This window comes from Bidens hawaiensis, unplaced genomic scaffold, assembly GCF_021521415.1.
Source record: "Bidens hawaiensis isolate Kalapana, Puna unplaced genomic scaffold, B.hawaiensis_p1.1 tig00026178_1, whole genome shotgun sequence".
In the NCBI taxonomy this organism is placed as follows: Eukaryota; Viridiplantae; Streptophyta; class Magnoliopsida; order Asterales; family Asteraceae; genus Bidens; species Bidens hawaiensis.
Window position 1 is genome coordinate 174,491 of NW_027494205.1, and position 12,221 is coordinate 186,711.

A 12,221-nucleotide genomic window follows, 5' to 3' on the forward strand; every position below is an offset into this window, starting at 1 on the left:
TGTAAGTTTGTCTCTACCTTCATTTACATAATTTTTGAAAATCACACTATACATGTACGTTTTTAATCATGTTCACTTTCCATCATTAATCACTAACTTTGTTAGTGTTAATATTAGCTTAACTGCTTAAGCAATTAATCTAGTCTTTTACTTTCTATATTAAACAAAGCACACATCGTAATCGCATGTCATCGACTGTATGTAACTGGAACGTACGCAACAGTCGATTTGTGTTTTCCCTCCATCATGACCGATCATATCCAGATTGAAAAAGATGCGAAAATTTCAGATATATACCCGAAGTTAATCCAATGACGATCTCATAGAATTGTATGATAATGGCCAAAAGTTTCATATGATAACCGTTCTATATTTGATCGATTATTTTTGTGTTCTTGTTCGATTGAACTATTCTATTGAGCTTAAAGGTGATTACAATATCTTGCTTCTGATTTTCAGAAAAATATGCACCCAAATCCGACAAAAATTTAATTGAACCCTTCTTGATAATCAATTCTTAATTTTCAATTTCGGTATCTTGTGATGTACTCAGCCCAGTGTTTTAAAACCCGGTTCAAGCCGGCCGGTTGAATCGGTTAAACCGGATTTCGCTCAGCAGGCCGGTATTTTGAACCCAGTATTTTGGCCGGTTTGCTAGAACATCGTACCGGCGGTTTTTTTCTAAAATACCGTTTTTAAGACCGAGAATTTTTTGATATTTGAGGCCTATATTTTTTCAAAATTACTTTTAACACAACCATTAACATTTAAACGTGTAAACTTTAGAACTATTTATTTAAAATTGAGTGCTTTTGTATAAATTGTTTAATCTAGATTAAATTTTGGATTATTTTTTTGTTATGGAATCATTTACTCTTGGGTTGCATTCATAGGAAATTATAAGGCAAGTGATTCGACCGGTTGAACATCCCGGTATAACCCGGTTCAACCGGTTGTCTCATTTTTTAGCTTAATCCGGTACATGTAAAATACCAGTTTTTAAAACATTGACTCAACCTCCTCCTTTATATGGATTTTCAAAAACCGCTCTAATATCAATGTTGGTAATTGGAAACAGGACACACATATAATATAGTTTGAATGAATATACGAGCGAGAATTGACACAATGATTCAACACTTTTGTGATTGATTAATAAGCATTAATGTGTTTTTTGTTACAAAATAGTACGACACTTACAAACTTTTTTTAACGCCTACACATATAAGACATGAAATGTTGCATGTGAAATGACATGACCCTTTGATGAGTTGATCCATATGTTCTTGACGTGGTACATTTGCCACCTAAAACTATAATAACATCCCCATTATTTACTTAGCATCCATTACTAACATAAAAAATAAAATCAAAATAAAAGCGATCAAAATCTTCTAAGCTATATTACACTGAAAAAAAAATAAAGCATTCGCAACCCATATCATAACATAACCAGAATGACGACTCCAAGAAAACATAGATCATATTTTGTGGTTATGAATATTTGTTTGGATACACACAATTCAAATAGCTAAAATTAACCTAAATCTGATTAGAATCTAAAGTCAAAATGGTACTTAGATTCATGGGTTTCATGTACTCGGTTGATCCAGTCATAATGTGATCAACGATAAGTCTGCTTGCTCTCTCAGACGGATGGAATTCATCACAAAATGCATAAACATCCCTGTTTGGGCATACGTCCGACATACGGGTACAAAGTCTTATCCCGTTGTATGGCCCTTGTCCGCAACATGCTATTTTTGCGGTAACAAATCCTACACAAAAATTAGTCATCCAAAAACAATATTTTATTTATATAAAAAAATATATACAAGAATTTATTTACTCTCACAACTAATGTATATTAGTATATACAAACTCACCATAGGCTACCGGGTTGCTCATGAAATCATTGTGCATCTTCCTTGTGTTTACACCAACAAACACATGACTACCGACTTCTTGATTAAGACTAGTAATCATATCGTCTAATAGCGGGTTGTATATAGATGTGGTGTTTTGAAGCTCAGTCGTACATTCACCATTTCTACTATGTTGAGCCAGCTCAGCTGGCAAGCACCCTAAGGGACTGGTACCCATCACAAGCACCCTCCGTGCCCCCAAGTCATACAACCTCTGCACATGTTACAAGGAAAATGTTTATAAATATTGCAATATTGTGGCTAAATATAACCTCTGCACATGTTCAAGGAAAATGTTTATAAATATTGCAATATTGTGGCTAAATATCTATAAATTTAAATACATACCAATAAAACCTTTCTATATTCAGATATGATAAAAGGGACATAATATTGTAGTTTATATTGACGGGAGCGTGCCGATAAGGGGATTCGGGTCCTATGAGTGCACTAACTCGTTGTTGGTATTGCTTAAAGTAGTCAAGTTGTGTTGGTGCCCTAATTAGGGGGGTGGTGCAAATCTCCTCACACACCCACCCAATCAAATTGTGTCACATCATCAACCCAAAATCCATCACATGTGATGTTTTTTAGACCATTCCCATTAACAACCCAACCCAATCTTTTAATAAAAAACTAATTTCTCTCTCATCAACAAACACAACCCAACCTAATCTAAATTTCTACTCTCATTCACAACCCAACCTCAACCAACATTTTGTTCTATAAATATAATTTATAACTATTTAAAATATATAAAAGATAAAACTTTAAATAATAAGTTTATGAAACAATAATATTATATTGGAAAGCTAATAAGAAAAACATATACAATTTTTGAATAAACTCGGTTTTAATAAAATTTATATCGATGCGTTCACAAAAAAAAGCTCAACAAGACTATGTTTTTAGTTTTTTTTTAACTTAATTATTAAAAGTTATTAAAAAACAATATTATATTTAAAACTAATTATTGTGAAAGAAAAAGGAAAAAGTAATTATAAAGATATCCATACAAATGTTGACATATGTCATTGCATGTGATTGAGAATGATTTGCAAACTAGTTTGCACCACCAACCCGTTTGCTTCAATTTCATTGTTTTTTAATTTTTTTAGAGAAAGTTTCAATTTGCCTTCCTGTGATATATCGGCGAGAGATGATTGACCAATGAAAAAGAATTTGCGCATTTTGCACGTCTGTGATATTTTGGCAGGTTAGTCTGTGCCATTCCGTCAGTTGACTGTTGGTATTTTAGTAATAATACCAACATATTAAGGGTATTTTGGTAATCTTCTTCTAATAATAATAATAACAGAGTAACACTTCTTCTTCGCCATTCAAATCAATCATAAGGCTATCCATTTCTCAATCAATCATAACAGATAACCCATTTCTCAATTCAATTGCCCATTCTTATATACCCAATTACCTTTGTTACTAATAATAATAATAATATCCAATCCATCCAAACCAAACCAAATCAGATCATAACAACCACTCATGATAAGAGAAAAACCCATCAAACAAAACAAACCCAGATCAGAAGAAGATCAAATCATCAAAATGATAGATTTTATTATTATTATTGGTTTCTTAATGGATATGAATCAATAATATTCATATTCACACAATCTATCTAATAATAATAATATAAAGATCAGTTCTACTGGGAAACAGTCAGTCATGCGACGACCGAGGACCGTCGCCGGAGATCCGATCGGACCGGCGCCGGACGAGCCTCGGCTACCGCGGCGTAATAATACTAATAAGATACGTACACGTACCACGTCGTGACGGAGGGGAAATCCGACGTGGTGGCCATGACGGTGAGAGACACGACGGTGAAGATGACCTGGCAGAGGCGAAGAGCGAGTCCAGTGGTGGTACCAGGCATTCCTTGTACGTCTTTCATCCTCACTCTTCGCGGCGGCGCTACATCGTTTCTGCCGTCGATGAATGGCGGCGGCTCCACCGGGCGGCTCATACGATTGGTGGGTTTTAACTTTTAATTGAGAAATTAAGTGTCGTCTCGATTGTTATTATTATTATTATTATTATTATTATTTCAACGGAATTGATTTGATGGCGTTTGGTGCTAATCGGTGGACATCAATGACTGGGGGGAATGTTTTGTTAAAGTCTTTAGCTTTTTCAAGCTTTGAATATTATTATCATTTCCTTTTTTTATTTGTTCTTCACCAAAATATTAATCAACTGGTTTGGTTTGATACTAGTGTATGTAGTAATTCATAAAAACAAAATATGAGTAGAAAAAGAATTGAAAAGTTGATTTTATCCAAGGGATGCAAATCTTTTAGATCTGAATAAAGTTGAATAGAAAAAGAAAAAGAAAACTGTTACAAATGTTATTGATTGAATTTGTGAAACATCTATCATAACATAAGCAGATCTACAAATGTTATTGATTGAATCTTTGTTGATGTGCAAGTATGGGATGGTGAAGATGAATTATCAGGAATTAAAACTTAGGAACCCTAATTATAATTGGGGAAGATGAAGTGATAAAAGCGATAATATATAATTTATGTTGTATAGCTATACCAAACATTAACTTAGTTCAACTAGTAGTTTTGGTGGGTTGTTAAACCAGAGGTCTCGGGTTCAAATCCCGGCATTTACATGGTTTTTGATAATTATTTTTAAAATGAATTAAAGGATCAGAGGTAAAAACGTAATTTCAACATTTTTTAACAGGTCAATGCTTGGTCAACTGACGGAAAGGTACAGATTGCCCTGCCCAAATATTACAGACGTCCAAAATGCACAAATTCTTTTTCAATGGTCAATTCATCTCCCGCCGATATATCACGGGGAGGCAAATTGGAATTTTCTCATTTTTTTTATTTCCAAATAGTGAAACAACCCACTCAAAGTTTGCTAATGGGAGTAGTGTTATGGATTTTGTTTTTTTTAATAATACTTAAATAAATAAAAATAAAACAATATTACATTAAATAAAAAATAAAACAAGATTACATTAAATAAAGACAACTAAATTAAAAAAACCTACGGCCCTTCCCAACCTCGCTTGTCGCATATCTCGCGTTTGCGTTGAAGTAGGATCGATTTAAAGGGTTTCTCAAGATGTTCGTGCGGTTGTAGGAGGAAAGTTAGATCGGCGTTTTTTTTGTTTTCATTCAAATGGTTAATATACGTCTCCTCACGTTTCATTTTTTAAATATGAGCCTGTTTCTTTTGCTCCTTCGTCTCGGCCATTTCCACCATCTTAGCCGACTTGTATTCGATGAAGTTTTCGGTCACCACTTCCTTTCCAAGTCTTGACGATTCCCCACTTTTCTTGCGATTCGGCCGTGTGGGTGTGGATGTCTCTTCGTCGGGATCGTCTCCGGGTTCCTCGTTCAAGTTCATGCTCGGCATGCTGCATGACAAGCCGCCGGTAGACGTTGTGTAGTCCCCAGACTCGGAAGTTTTTGTTATTTTTGAAGAAGATCCTTTCTTCCTTGGAGCCGTTGGTCCAAGCAAATCGACCAAGGGAATCGGTTCCCACTTCGTGTGATGTCTCGCAATCTCCCACGCTTCCAAGTGGGGAAAATCCCTACATTTGTAAAGTTCGACATAATCGGCCAAAACGTCCTTTATGATAGTCGCCTCGCTCGCTCCGCTTTGTGGAGTTCGGGACTACAAAACATTTAGAATATATATATATATATATGTATCAAATCGTAAAAATAAAGTAATAGATTATAAAATAAATAAACTAAAATAGTTACCAATTGGACGTAACAAGCATTAAATTTTGACATTTTTCGATTCAAATCTCCCCACTTGCCAATCATTTGATCCTTGTTTCGTTCAGTTGCGCCGGGAAGTTTCGAGAAATGTTCTTTAATACGTCTCCATAACGCTTCTTTTTTTTATGGTTTAAGTGTTTTTTTTATTCGGAGCAATGTAAATAAGCCTTGGTCAAGGCGACCTCCTCATAGGGCAACTAACGCCTAACACTTTTTTGATGCGTCTCCTCATCCGCGGGTTCATCTTCATCCAAATTTTGCACTTCGTGACGAAAAGCACTTGCAAATTTAAACCTCCCCAACGGCTCCCTCCCTCCCCCAACGGATACCTCCCAACGTTCATATTCTCTCGAAACACACCCCCTCACTGCGCGATGGCTATCACGCACACCACCCCCATCACGCGTGATGGGGGACCGGCGGCGGTGTGCAAAATGCCATCACGCGTGATAGGGGACTGGCGGCGGTGTGCAAAATGCCATCACGCGTGATGGCCGGCTCCTCACACACCACCCCGCCCACTCTTATGGTCACCTGAAAAAAAAAAGGTATTAAATATATATGAGGAAGTAGCCTAACAAACTTTGGATCACTTGGAAAAGAGTAAACAAGATAGAAAAGGCCAAATTTCAAACGAGCATAATTCAGGCTACGATTGGAGTTAGTGAGTTACGTTGTCCACTACTGGTGGACAAACAAATCCTGACGAGCCGGATCATGTGGCAAACGCCATAGATGATTCGCCCAACTGTCAACTCCAATCAAGATGACAATTTTTAGTATTTTATTTTTTTAACATAAAACACATATATAATTTGTTGGTTAGCACAATTTATGTCTTTATTTGTAGTATTAATTCAAATATTTTTGATTCTTTTTGCAATTTTGAATATTCGTCAAAACTGTCAAAATTAAAAATCCATATAAAAAAGGCTCCTTATATAGTTTTATCTAAAGTTTTGAGAATTAATATAGCTCTTTATTTCTGCTTCCGTTATGTGTCATATTGTGTTTTATTAGTACTAGTACTAGTATAATTAATTATAGAGTATACAAATTGGACTCCGGTGTCATTCAGTATTCCAATTCCAGCAGATGCAAAGTTAGCACCAAGCAGAAGTTTTCGCCCAGTGAGCTCGGGGCTCAAGTATGGCAATGTGGGTTCAGAACCGATGCGTTGACCTGCGATTAAATAACTCAACTCAAGTAAATATCCTTAATAAGTTAATTAGTGTGATTATTATAAATAACCAAAACCGAAACTCAACTGATAAGGTCGGGTATATTTAAGCCATTGGAGAACCGTCCAGTGGCTCGATGACTCGGGTGATCAATGCCATAAGGTGGTGCACCGGCTCGGGCAGTGGTAGCCAAGTAATTGTTGTTCCCACTGTTGACTAACGAGTCTCCGAACACGAAAAAGGCACGTGGTGCACCTTCGGGTCGTGCAGCGAACAGTGCTGATAGTAAGTAGAAAACGAGCACAACATGACTTGTGGAACCCGAAGAGACAGCCATGAGTTATGACTAGTGGAAATTAAGGTTTGAATGGGTTCAATAAGTTGTTGGGATAAATATATACGAACCAATAATGGTACCGAAAAGATGTAAATGAAGCCGATGTGAGTTTAATTTATTAATTAAATTGGACGGTAACCATTCCACCTTGGTGGAGTGGCCAGGTTGATGAAGGATAAGAACCTAACCTCCTTGAGGTCTCAGGTTCGAATCTAGAGGTCGTCATGAGTTTTCTATTACAGTGTATTTACTTTAGAGGGCTTGCTCTTGTGGAGGGTACAACATCTGTCGAGTGGCAGGTGGCTGGAAATTTTATCGGGGAACGCCTAGCCAAGCGTGGGCCCGGTTAAGACAACATAGTCTTGGCCCGAGTGAGGCGGTTGGGGCTTCTAACTTGGGAGCTGCGGTCAACTTAACTGTGAAATTCGCCGTTAAAAAAAAAATTTAATTGGACGGTTGATTTATTGGCAAGATGTTTGGGGTATGGTACTATGGTACATCATTATTATTAATCTTTAATCGGTGTTTTAAGTTACATAATAATAGTTTCTTTAAATCATCGTGTCCAGTTGTCACAGACTCATAATTCATATTCATAAAACTTTATAAGCTGATACATTGATACTCTAGTGATCATACTATCCAAAATTTTATTAAACTAGGCTTTTTAAGGACAAAACACTCATTCTGCTAAAACTAGTTCATTAATTGTATGTCAATTGTGGGTTGTACGTAGGCCTAAAAACCGGCCGGGTTTTTGTTTAATATTGCAAGACATGACTTAGGTCAACTGGCCTTAAGTCTAACCGGCCGGTTTGTGATTTCTTTTTCATTATGTCACAAACCAAAGACTAGTCTCCATGAACATTATTGCTAGGTAGTTGTAATTGTTATTAAATAATAAAGAATACATAAATGTCACGTTAGACTGAACCACATTAAAATTTTTATGATACGTTCTTGAGTGTTGTAATGCTAACAATAATATGTATGAATATTTATTTAACCAAATTAAGTACTTTTGGTGTAAGACCATCTCCAATGCAAGTGAAAAAAAGAGGCCATTAGTTGCCCTTGATGATGTGGCTTATGACATGGATGACAGAGAGATGAGAAAAAGCCCTTAACCAAGGGCTTAAAAAAGAAGAAGGAAAGAATGTTTTGTGAGGGGAGATGTGGAACCACATGATAATGGGGGAGAAGTCTTGATGTTGGGTAACTTATATGGCAATGGGTAGATGAGAAGGGCACATGGTTACATTGTGGGTAGTCTACGTCTACTGCCAACAGGCCAGTCATGGCACATGGAAATGCAATATTGAGTAACGAGATTTAATACATTGCCGGTTCAAATATTTGCATGAGAAAAGGGGGGCAGTCATGAGCCTTAATATGGAGAACATGTTACGTCCTTCAATTTTTGTGACGTCTACGCACATGCCAAAACAAAGGACTAAAACTTAACTTTCAATACTCACGTATCCCTTTCGTTGTTCACTACCAAAAAACTGGCTATTTACCGACAACGTTTTTTTGTAGAAAAATTGTCGGAAACAGCCTATAGCCACAAATTTCACACAAAAAGGTGTTGTCAAAAAAACCCATGTATGAAAAACCTATCCACACAACTTTCCACAAAACTTCCAACAAATTAGCCACAAAAATAAATTGTCGCTACCTTCCGACAAAATTCCCACAAAAATTATTTTTTTGTTTTTCTATGCGTTATCTACAATTTTCCCACAAAATTGTTTTTCGGTATTATTTTATATTGTTTAATAAAAATAATAATAGCATTGTTAATTCTTTCATTAATCAAAACACAACTAATTTAATTTTATATTTCCGACAACTTTCCTACAACAAAAATTCCTCATGTCCGACAATTTTCATTTTTATTTTTTAGCCTTTACATACAATATTCCGACAAACACTAAAATAAAATTATTATTATTTTATTATTTTTTTTTGCACGTACAAAAATACAGAATTTGAGAAATCCTATTTTGTCTACCAAAAAAATACATACAAACCCATTAAACCTTTCGATTACAAACACGCGTTCGGTTACAAAATGACCACAATAGTTAACGCATGCCTTTCACAAAAAAACATATAAAACATGCGATGCGGGTCACAAAATAATTCTAGACTAAACATGTTCTAGATAATACATGTTTTAATATATAACATACTAAGACTACTAAGATTACTTATCCGCCAACTCTACTTTGGTGTTGGATTTACTCATAAACGTAGTTCTAAATATCAGAGTTAATTAAATCTTTACGCGGAATATAACTTCAACCATAACATATTACAAAATTGTCGAATCTTGTCTTAACAAACATTCAAATTTATTTAAACATAAAACATAGTCTTTTAAAACATCATGACATTTTCTTGAGATGCCAGTATCTTCGATTCCATGCCATGTGTCTTCAATCATGCGAGCTGCCTCAACCTATTTGTCTGCGTGCATACTAAAAGTCAGCTACGCTGAGTGAGTTCTAGTTAATCACATAACTTACTTTACATACACATATACGTGCCCATAGGTACGCATTACATACTTAACTTGTCCATCAAACTTTCACACACATATATAACTAACCTTACGCTATAACATCCTCGGATATTATTAGGGTCCGGTACCCTTCATCCTCGGATATTATTAGGGTCCGGTACCCTTTCTTCCATACCTCTTTAACATACTTTCTATACACATAATCGTAAGTTTCGCGCATACATACATCAATCATTTTCCATCTTGCAACATACATATAACATCAACCATTTCCTGACAGTACATGCAATTCCGAAGATCGTTCATGTACCAACAAGAAATCATACATACATTTCACATAATACATATATGGCATACACTTATCACTTTGGATAAGTGTATTAACTAATCACATCGAGTATGCACACAGCCCCGAAAACATAACAAGGAATGGGGCTAGAAAACTCACCTGAAGTCGGTTACGTTCACCGTTAATGGTAATTCCTTTCTTGAGTTGTGCGCGAATAACTGTATAACAATTACACGTATCAATTAACTATCGCTACTTATATCATCTTTCTAGTCTTAATTATTACCCTCAACGAACGGGGGTCCGAAGGCAGCGCCCCTGGCGGCAGGGTCTAGGGGCGGCAGCCCCTAGCAGGGTCCAAGGGGCAGAGCCACTGGCTGAGGTCGAGCTGCCAGGTCAGCTTGGAAAAATGTTATTTCCATTAACTGTCGTAACACATTTTCCATTAGGATTTTAAATCATTATTTAATTTGCTAACTCAAAGTTCAAGGGCTGATTTGTAATTAATTCATTCTTTTTCTAAGTTCAGGGACCATTCTGTCATTATGTTAAACTTCTAATTCGTCCCAGTTCTTTAACGAATGGGGTTCATAACGAATGAACCCATTCGTTAACGAATCAGACCTTATTCGTTTGGTCTAGTTAGCGAATTGAACCTTATGACGAATTGAACTCTTAACGAATCAGTCCACATAGCGAATTAGTCCAGGTAGCGAAGTGGACATTCTAATTCGTTATCTCCTTAACGAATGGCTATAAAAAATTGGGGGGCAATTCGTTATCTTTTCCTTAACGAATCGGGACGTGAACTAAGACTAGTTCGCTACGCTTTCTTTTAGCGAATCACCCCTGGTTCGCTAACGAATCAGGGTTAGGGTTTGTCAGAGAATGTCATAAACATTCTCTGACTTTCTTAAAATACTCAGCCGCCTTTCCGGCGCCGCCGTGCTGGAAAACCGGGCGGTGGCCGGAAAAAACGCGGTTTACCCCATTTTACACCGTTTTTCATCGTTTTTCGTCCCGTTCGATCCAGATCTGAGCTAGGGTGATCCCTAAGCTCATCATAGGTTCGGTTTATACTCGATTCCACCCGGATCTCGTGACTTAAACGGTTTAACGGCGTCGGCTCGTCGTTTCGTGACTATATCTAACGGGTTAAGCTCATACAATATTAAACTATCATTACCTCGGGTCGGTACTCGGATTCTTTCTTGGTTTCGGCTAGAGAAGAAGAGAACTAGAGAGAGATCTTAAGTGTGTGTTTTGGGTGGTGTAAGAGATATGTGTAAAATGAATTAAATGGGTGATTAATGGTTTATATAATTATGGATCATGGGCTTAAGCCCATGGTCTTTTCCTCTTTCTTTCATAACCCAAGTCCACAACCCATATCCATTTAACCCAATACTAGCCCAACTCGTATTCTATCTATCTAAACCGATAACGACCCACTATAAAATAGACGAAATTTATTTTATTAATATAACGAAAGTAGGATGTTACACAACTTTTTCATGATTTCTTCAAATTGTTTTTGTAATTGTTGCTCCCTTTCCTCTCGTTCAACCCGCTCTCTTTCACGATCTCGTTCCATTTGTTCCAAACGGTTTTCCAAATCTTGTCGGGCGGCACGTTCTTTTTGTAGTTCGGATCGAACTTCTTGAACCTATAAAATTGTTGAAGCATATATAATCAATAACATAATACATACAAACAAACAAGCGTGCATATGCTCAAGAAAGGTTAATTCAAGACGATATGTGCTTAAAGTAGGTACATGTCAACACGAGTTATGATCAAAACGAGTCCATCTATAATATAACAAATAAGCAAATATATGAAGTTTAGCAGCTGGGCATTTTCAATTTTGTCGTGTTTCTGGGGAAGCATACTTGTTGGCATTGGCATCCATCTACTTTAACAGGTCTACTTTACTACTCAACAACTTTAAGCTCCATACTTGTTGGCAATATAAACATATATGTAGTATAACTATAAATAAATGCAATATAAACAGGTAACACAACTGCAAACAGATAAAAAGGTCAATCTTAAAAAGAAATGCTAGTGTCTAAAAAAGCTATTAAATCAACTAACAACCTAATATAATAACACAATAATTTACCGGGCCGACCCGATGTCACCCATATCCAAAACATCAAATAGTTTGAAGCCTACTTAACATA

At 36.3% G+C, this 12,221-nt stretch overlaps 1 pseudogene; it reads right to left on the bottom strand.

Annotated features, from left to right (window-relative positions):
- Positions 1-1,542: 1,542 nt before the first annotated feature.
- LOC143572944 (GDSL esterase/lipase At5g33370-like) lies at positions 1,543-7,219 on the bottom strand (annotated as a pseudogene).
- Positions 7,220-12,221: the final 5,002 nt, after the last annotated feature.